Source organism: Cibotium barometz, chromosome 46 (assembly GCF_041138505.1).
Source record: "Cibotium barometz isolate CiBa-2024 chromosome 46, ASM4113850v1, whole genome shotgun sequence".
Lineage (NCBI taxonomy): Eukaryota > Viridiplantae > Streptophyta > Polypodiopsida > Cyatheales > Cibotiaceae > Cibotium > Cibotium barometz.
Window position 1 is genome coordinate 22,787,318 of NC_141091.1, and position 9,187 is coordinate 22,796,504.

The 9,187-nt window shown below is 42.9% G+C and overlaps 1 long non-coding RNA gene and 1 other non-coding gene across 4 annotated transcripts; both read left to right on the top strand.

Annotated features, from left to right (window-relative positions):
• Window positions 1-5,957: 5,957 nt before the first annotated feature.
• On the top strand, window positions 5,958-7,579 carry LOC147612017 (uncharacterized). 3 transcript variants are annotated; one of them, XR_015263625.1, is made up of 3 exons: window positions 5,958-6,410; window positions 6,498-6,683; window positions 6,760-7,579. It is a non-coding gene; the product is annotated as an uncharacterized LOC147612017 (long non-coding RNA). The 3 variants fall into 3 exon arrangements; XR_015263624.1 differs by having other exon boundaries at window positions 5,959-6,410; window positions 6,775-7,578; XR_015263623.1 differs by having other exon boundaries at window positions 5,959-6,410; window positions 6,498-6,694; window positions 6,775-7,577.
• Window positions 6,029-6,227, top strand: LOC147612018 (U2 spliceosomal RNA). The gene has a single exon (XR_015263720.1). It is a non-coding gene; the product is annotated as a U2 spliceosomal RNA (small nuclear RNA).
• Window positions 7,580-9,187: the final 1,608 nt, after the last annotated feature.

Genomic DNA, 9,187 nt, shown 5'->3' on the forward strand with positions numbered 1-9,187 from the left:
CTTCAATTGGAGTTCGCTTTTGAAGGTAATCCGTTCTCTATTTGTAAGCACGTGCATACCATGGCCTCAGCGGAACCGTCTCATGTTCACTTCGATTTTGAGAATGATATGCATGATGTTAGTGAGGCACACCCTTTGGGTGCTGGTGTGGGTGATTCGCGATCAGGCCGTTGCGCCTGATCGGCATGACAACATAACCGATGCCGAAGGGGGTGCGAGTCCAATAGACGATTATGGTTTGGGTAGACACGTTAGAGTTTGGGCGTCTCACTTCAAGGGTAGTTGCACTTGAGCGCACTATAACAAATGTCAATACCAATCTCACAAACATGAGCACACTTTTTACTGAATTTATGGCACGTTTTGCAAGTGGATCGGCGGCAAGTGGAGGGCCTATTCCGATAGTTATGCCTCCTCTTGTTCCAAATCCTACAGTAGAATCTATTTCACCATCTGCAACGCAGGAAGGGGCTATGTTGAAAAACGTGAAGCCGCCTGTGTTTAAGGGAGAGGAGAGCGATCGTAACAAGGATGCGGTCCATACATTTTTACACAAGTGGACGGACTTGCATCGCTTACGCCGCACTCCCGCTGCTGTTATGGTCACTGAGACGAGTCTCACACTTGAAGGTAAAGCCTACAAGTGGTGGACGAGTCTACCTATTGAAACTCGCCCTAAGACTTGGGAGGAGTTTGCGGTAGCTTTTAAAAAGGAGTTCTTACCACAAAACGAGAAAGATCGGAGTTGGACAGCCTGGGACAAGTGCAAGATGGAAGGTCTTACACCTAATCAGTATGTGTCCAAATACCGTGAAGTCATTCTCAAGCTAGACGGTTTGGACGACTTTCAAAAGGTTCGTGGGTTTGTTAGAGGCCTTGATAAAGAATATCAAGCAAAGGTTAAAACCCAGTATCCTAAAACTTTGGAAGCGGCTATCCAAAGTGCCCTTATCTTTGATGAGACCATGGATAAGAAGGGCATGGATAGACCGGCCAAATTCAATGGCTCGCAATTTAATGCTAATAAGCGTAAACTTGCCAGCAATTCTACTGAAACCACAAAGAAGTCTAAAGGCTCAAGTGGTCCGTTGTCTCCACAAGACTATGAACGGGCCAAGAAGGAGAAACTATGTTATCATTGCTTAGGTAGTGATCATGAGAAGAAAAATTGTCCACAGTTGCCTCGCAAGAATAAGGATAAGGTCAAGGAGAAGGCTGTACACATGGTGCAAACGCTTCCCTTGGATGATGATCCTAAGTATTCTGCGGCGGTAGAGGTTTCGCACACTGCCGCCGAGATGCATGAGTGTAATCTCACTGCATCTATGTGGCAAGAGACAGTTGGACCACATGATTTGGTCCGTATGCATGGCTCCATTTATGGCCATCGAGTACGTTTCTCATTGATGATGGTGCCACGCACAATTTCTTAAACTATACATTAGTTAAGAAATTAAAGTTGCCGGAGACAAAGAGTTCTCATCGTTATGTGGTGTCCACCATTCAAGGGGATGATCACGATGTGTGGGATACTCTAGTACGGCAAGTGCTTGTGTTTGTGCAAGAACACACTATGGTTCTTGACTTCCAAGTGATGAATATGTCTCGTGCGGATGTCATCTTAGGACGGGAGTGGTTGTATGGGTTAGGGTCATCACTCAAAAGGAGTTATGAACATAATACGTTTACGTTTGAGGCCAATGGTAAGCATGTTTTACTTATTGGGGAATGTGATGTACCCCCAACACCACTCATATGTAATGCCGAACTCTCTTTTTGGAGCATAGTAATCAAATAGAAGAAGTCTATTTTTGTTATTGTGTGTCGCAAACTAGTGGGTTTGATGTGCATGATGTTTCTTCTTCAAATGAATCTTCCTCAGCGATGCCTTCTTTCTCTTTACCTTCTTCTAAAATCTCTTTAAATAATCTTAAGCAACCAGTTAATGCTTTGTCTTTGCAACAACTGTTACAAGAATTTAAAGATATTTTTCCTAATGATTTGCCTGAGGGTTTGCCACCTGAACGAGCTTTGCCTCATCGCATTGATGTCGTTCCGGGCACCAAACGAATTAGTAAGCCGTCGTACAGGCTTAGTGTGACTGAAGCAGCTGAGGTGGAACGTCAACTTGCTGATTACCTTAGTAAGGGCTTCATTCGCCATAGTGCTTCACCATGGGCATCGCCCATTCTTTTGGTGAAGAAAAAGGATGGATCCATGCGCATGTATGTGGATTATCGCTCCTTGAATGCGGTAACCATTAAGAACAAATACCCGCTACCTAAGATAGATGAGTTGTTTGATCAACTCAAAGGTGCGAAGTATTTTTCTAAAATTGATTTACGTTCAGGATATCATCAAGTGCGTATTAACACTGATGATATAACCAAGACTGCATTCTGGACTCGCTTTGGACACTATGAGTTTTTGGTTATGCCGTTTGGGTCTTACTAATGCCCCGGCAACGTTTATGACGCTTATGGATAGCGTAAGCCATTTGAGGAAACGCCTTATGGGTCATGAAAGGCCGGTGGATGATTCTTTCTTGGTAGAATATGTGGAACCCCCAATACTACCTCATGAACCAGAAAGAGTATTGGATAACCACATGTTACGTACTCGCCACCAAGTTCGAAAACAAGCTCTTATCAAGTGGAAGGACCGTCTAGAGGAAGGCTCCACTTGGGAAAACATTAGTGTGATGAGGAAACGTTTCCCCACTTTTGTTTTCGAGGACGAAAACTCTTTTCGAAGGGGGGAGTAATGTCAGGACTATGGTCCTACGGAAGTCGAACCCTAGCATAAGTTAATAGCTTTCGGAGTCTCGAGAGTATTATTAGTGCTAGAGCGGGGTTCAGGGGTTAATGGGCGTTAGGGTTTGGTCGATGTGTGTACACATCTAAGTTAGCACGGCTCTTAAGTAAGATGGGCGGCCGGGCTAGGAGGTGTGGACACAGGCCAGGGTTTTGGTATAAAACCCAACGAGAAACCCTAACTCGTCATTATATGGTTGGGAGGTGAACCGACTTCCACCCTCTCTTCTTCTCCACGCCTAGGCTATGGCGGCTTGAGGAAGACGCAGCCGTAGCGGAGGCGTCACACGGGTGTTATGAGTAATAATTCTTGTAATCTATCAACTTCGAAGGTTTATGCGACGGTCAAGAAACTTCTCTACAAAATTGAGCATTCAACACCAAGCCTAGAAGTGTAGCATGCTTGTGATTGAGAGGCAATACTGATAAGTGTTGTGATGATCTTCCCTTTAACTATATAGAAAGGATTACTCCTCGGTTGATAATATCCAAGCGTCCGCTGTGGTGGCCGTACGGGTCGGCGGCGCTCGCTATATGGGCTGTTCACGCAGGCGGCGGGTGTTATGAGTAATAATTCTTGTAATCTATCAACTTCGAAGGTTTATGCGACGGTCAAGAAACTTCTCTACAAAATTGAGCATTCAACACCAAGCCTAGAAGTGTAGCATGCTTGTGATTGAGAGGCAATACTGATAAGTGTTGTAATGATCTTCCTTTTAACTATATAGAAAGGATTACTCCTCGGTTGACAATATCCATCTCTAATTATTTTACAAACTATTCACCCAAACATGTGGTTTTCCCAAGGTCATTGAGATGGTAAAGTGTTAATCTAGGTCCCTTTGAGTAAGATTTTGTTAGCACGCTAGTGGGGTGATTGTAGCACTAATAACTATACTTCAGGTATTGCTTTTGGTACGTCGAGAACACATTATGGGCTAGCCCTTTCATGTTATTAGACACTTGTCAAGCCCCTCCATTGTTCATTTATCTAGACGTGGTGAAAGTGGGCTTCTTTAGGACCACCTTGAAGCACACTCATATTGGTGGCTTTGTGAACATGGTAAAAGATTCGTATGAGTTAAGGTGTCCATATAGAATGGTTTTGTAGTACTAAGCCGCCACACGCATTAATACTTAGGTAATGGCACTCTTACTAAAGCACATAAAGCAATTCAAAAGCCAAGATAATGAACACAATATAGAGGAAAGGTACAAACATACTTTACAGCAAGTAAGCAATCTCACTCGCAAGTCACACATGTATTGCTGACTAGCACAAGATAACATTAGGGCTCAAAATGTGATATTACAAAGACTTTTTTAGGGTTGAAAATGTGAGATTTATTTTATTTAATCCAATGATTTAACATGCTCCCCTTTTTTTAATTAAATCTTCCCTTTAATTATATAGAAAGGCTGAATTACTCCTTGGTCAACAATGTCCATCTCTAGCTATTTTATAAACTATTCATCAACAAAAAATGTGGTTTTCTTGGCCTCATGGAGATGGTAAAGTGTTAATCTAGGTGCCTTTGAGTATGATTTCAGTATAGCCAATTGTAGCACTAATACCTTCTACAACATTGGCTATGGCCAATCCTATCATATTCTTTGACACTCGTCAAGCCTCTCCATTCTTCATTTATCGAGACATGGTAAAAGTGGGCTTCACTAAGACCACCTTCATGCACACTAATGTTGGTGGCTTTATCGACATTGGTGTAAGTTTCGTGCCAATTACAGTGTCCATATAGAATGGTTGTGTAGTTCTAGCCACACGTAATGATATTTAGGTACTAGCACTCTTACTAAAGCACACAATGATTTAAAAGCCATAAAGAAGGATAAAAACAAGTAAGAAATTCCACTCTCGACTCACACAATACTGATGACTAGCACAAGATAACATTAGGGCTCAAAAGGTGATATTACACAGAGTTTGGTAATGAGAATGTGATATTTAGGCTATTTTAACGAATGAGTTAACATGCTCCCCTTTTTATTATGATTCCATCTTCAAATTGGTCATATGAGTGTATAAAAATATCTAGTACAAAGGGTATAATGAATAATAATGTTGTGTGGCTCTTTACTTGAAGTAGAGCATAGGTGCCCACATAAGTGTGTTTGTATCATATCTTCAAAGAGTATTATAAGCAGTGCCATCATGCCACGAATCTCGAGCTTATGGAAATATGCTATTACTTGTCTCAGGAGTTGGCCCTTTATTCAAGTGAAACATTGTACAATTCAAGTTGGGGCTGTTTTTAGATAGGTTGCAATCCCATATTTGCTTTTGTAATTACATCACGGGTCTTGTTAGGCATGCGATAGTGTCCTCTTGAATCTTCCACGTGCCGATACCTCCATATGGAGTGGAGAGAAGAACCCTGTGATTGCTTTAGCTCTGCCATTTTGGCTTGTAGCACCTTATAGTAGCCAATGTTTAAAACTCTCTCTCTCTCTCTCTCTCTCTCTCTCTCTCTCCTCGATCACAAAAGTAAGGAGTTCAATGGGTCGTATCACTCCGAATCAACGAATTGTGGAGGATCAACTTCTTCATCTTCGTGTACGGTTATAAGTTTAGGGCATAGCTATATCTACATGCAATGAGAAGGTGTGTTTGTGAACTCGTGCCCTTCCTTGGGCTTGTTTATAACAACGGGAGGATTGTCTTGAGGAGTGCTATACAGTCATCATCAATGGTAATGTCATCTCATTAGCACGCTATATGGTGGGCCGATTGTAGCACCAATACCTTCTACAAGACTTGAGGAGGAGGTATAGCTCTCTCGGTATGCCGATAACACATCATGCTCTTTGACAGTCGGGGGCAAACGCCTCTCCATTCTTCATTTATCTAGACGTAGCGGTGGTGGGAAGCACACTAACGTTGGTGGCTTCATGGGTGTCCACATATAGTACGCAATTAATAGTTAGGTATTGGCACCCTTACTATAATAGCGATGCAAAAGCCATGATAATGAGCGCATCCCTATCCTTCAAGTCTCTAGTGGTGGATGGTTATGAAAAGTGCATGATCATTCTAATTTCTCGAGTCACTCGGAGGTGGTTGCTCGATGACTTTATGTCTGTGGCCTTACAAAGCATATGCATGGAATAGCAGGTGAGGGATCCGCCTTTTTATCCCATAGGGCGGGCTGGAGTGCGAGGGCTGGTATAAAATCCATAGGGGTGAGCCGTGGTGTCTCATACCTTTCTCGGCCTTTTGGCTAAGATCAAGTGTAGTATCTGTTCTTATCAGTTTAATATCTGATACGTGGCCCATCGGGCCACATGATATTAACCTAATTTCTTTCATGGGGGCAGCCCCCTCCCGGCAGCTTGCTGCCCGGGGGCTGCGCGCGTCGCCTCTGTATTGCACTGCCTCAGAGGCCCGGCGCACCCCCCTACCAAAATAAAATCCCAAAGTGGAAAGAAAGCGCGTTCTTGGTGTTTCTGATTTTATTTTTTATTTTGGCCCCCACAGCCGGTGCAGAACAACGAGGGAACGCCGGAGGAGCATATGTGAGATTCAACAACAGTTGCAGAGAGGTCCTGAACAGAGTTTCAACTACAGCAATGAACGGACGGGTACACACCCAGTTTTCCTGTATTTCTTCATCTCTCATTCTCTATGCTGCGTTGCAAAACCATAATAATCTCTTTTTCATCTTGCAGTCAGTCAGTGCATCATCATCATCATCATCATGTATCAGAGCTTCGATTCAGTTTGTTTGTGTTTTGTGTGTGTGCGTGTGGGGGTGGGTTGTGGTGGATGATTTATTGCTGAGCAACCATCAGCAATAGAGATTCGTGATGAGGAGAGCAGCCGGGTTTCTTTTCACCAAAAACAAATTGACTGTGGTGGTAAGAAGGTAAATACCTGTCTAAAGCTCAAGTGCTCTCTCGCTATAGTAGTCCTACTAAAATGAACTGCCAGTTTCATACAAAACAGGCATCATATATACAGTCAGCTTTCAATACAAGAGGTGCAATATTTGGACTCTGTGCTTCATGTTCATGGCAAAAGCTATGCCTCCTCAGACTCCTCTTAGTGTCTGATATGCCGGTAATCATGTGTGCCAGTAATCCTCCTCATACATGACACGATTGACTCTCAACTCTCAGCTATGCTTCTGCTCTTGCTACCCCTCCAGGTTCCTGACCCCAAGTGATAAAAGTACTTAACAACAGTGGCTACTACCAGCAAGGCGATTCTAGTGATGTGATTGTTGTTAGCCGTATACATGATGAAGCCAATGGAAGAACAGCTGGGCGGAGAGCAAACAACACGGAACCAGAGCTGTTGTGCTTGCCATTTGAGGCCGATCTACGCTTGCCAAGGAGGCCTCTCGATCTACTATTGTCACAATGGTTTTGCCTCCTTGATTAAATCGGTACAAGGTAGCTCCAAGCTAATGTTTCAATAGGTCGAAATCGATATTCAAGCTAAGGTTTCTTGTGCTTAGTTTTGTCCTCCAATGCAACCACTCTAGGTTATTATTCTGGTTTCAATTGCTAGTTCTCTTTTACCTATGGCTAGATCGCATCATGAATAAGTTTTTGCATGACATTTTGAAGCTTGTACCAAGTAAAAGAAACAAAGAGCATAGAAATTTCAGAAGACCATCAAGCACAAGCTACATGGTATGCACACTAGGAACGCAATAAATGACCTTTTGGATGGCTTTTTGGCAAGCTACCCCTCTAGGTTCCTTACCCCAAGTGACACTTAACAGTGGCTACTACCAGCACCCTTGTTGGAAGGCGATGCTATGATGTGATTCCTAGTCGAATACATGAAACCAATGGAAGAACAACTGGGCAAAGAGCAACACGGCACTACAGTTGTGCTCCATTGAGGTAGATCATGGATAGGCCGAAGACAATTGATACCAATGAGAATGCGTTGCCATGCTTCATCGATTTTTTAAAAGCATCCTTCATAGCTCAAGTCAACCATCTATGAGAAAACATCGAGTATGATGGCAAGCTAGACTCCAACACTTGGCATTCTAGGTGTATCAGTTTGAAGCATGGGAGAAGATCACAAGATAGGGCCCGATAGCATAAGGAACTGATTATGATTGCCAGTGTGCCAAATTTGTTGAGGGAACCAAGATAGGGCCCCTAGTAGCACAAGGAACCGATTATGATTGCCAGTGTGGCAAATTTGAGGGACCCCATCACTTCAGAATCTTGACCGCGTCGAGGGTTTTACAACAAAACTCATAATGAAAAACTCACCTTTGCTAATAAGGTCACCCATTGCTTTGTACTTGCTGAAGTTTGAAAGGGACAAGATGGGTACTTTCATAGATTGGACGTTTGTCAAGGTCATGAATATGACATAACGTGGAGTTGACATACAATTGTGGAAGACTTGAAATTCCAATGTGTCAAACTTGTTTAACAAGGGGTACCCCCAAGGGTCTTCTCGGACGCCAAGTCCTTGGTGTCACCTACATCACGCAAGTGAGTACCACATGAACATGCTTCCTACTTGCAGTCACTTTCTAGGCAAAGTAGGTGAAACATTATGGCTTATTCAGGGCTGTTTTGACAGCCCAATAGGTGCCCAGAGGTGCCCATGACATGCACCAATAATTGGGACAAAAGTTGAGCACAATAGGAATTGACCTTTTCGATGACTTTTTGGGGTCATGAAAGGATGGCTGGCTAGCTTCAACAAACACTATGAAAGTGTAGTTTAAAGTTCATTGTAGGCATCTCATATCATTAGTTATTGCACGCATATAGGGTCATACAATTGTTTGTTTGCAGCATTTAGCCTTGAATGCAAGTAGCATTTGGAAATACGTATGCATAATGAGGATCTCTATGTTTTGTATTATACTTTAGATTAAGTCGATTTCCAATGTTGTCTTTTGTGTGTTTGTAAGATAAGTTTGATTAGCATTGATCTCGTGCACTTAGCATTAATCTCATGGGACACTTGGCACAAAGAGTTCCTCCAGGTTTGTTATAATAATTAAAATCCTCTAGTTAATTTGCATAGGGAGCTACTCCAAGTTTGTTGTAGTAACGAAGTCTCCAGTACCCAGTGCAGTAACTAAGCTCTCCATGGCCACAAACATCATGTTTCTTCTACCACGTAGTCACGCATAGTTAATGCAAATGCACCGCCGCTAACTCTAGCCCCACTTTTTCTACAATCGTATATTCGATCGTCCCAATTGATGCTTCCGTCTGATGCCAAGGTGGAGGGAAACTCCACTAAGATAAGAGAAAAGATGGTTTCACACGGGAAGGTTCGAGAAGGTCTTACAGAAGACGCGTAAGCCATAGTCAAGTGTAACTTCAACATCACAAAGGATGTCGTCTTTGAGTGAGTTTCCTAGTGAGCT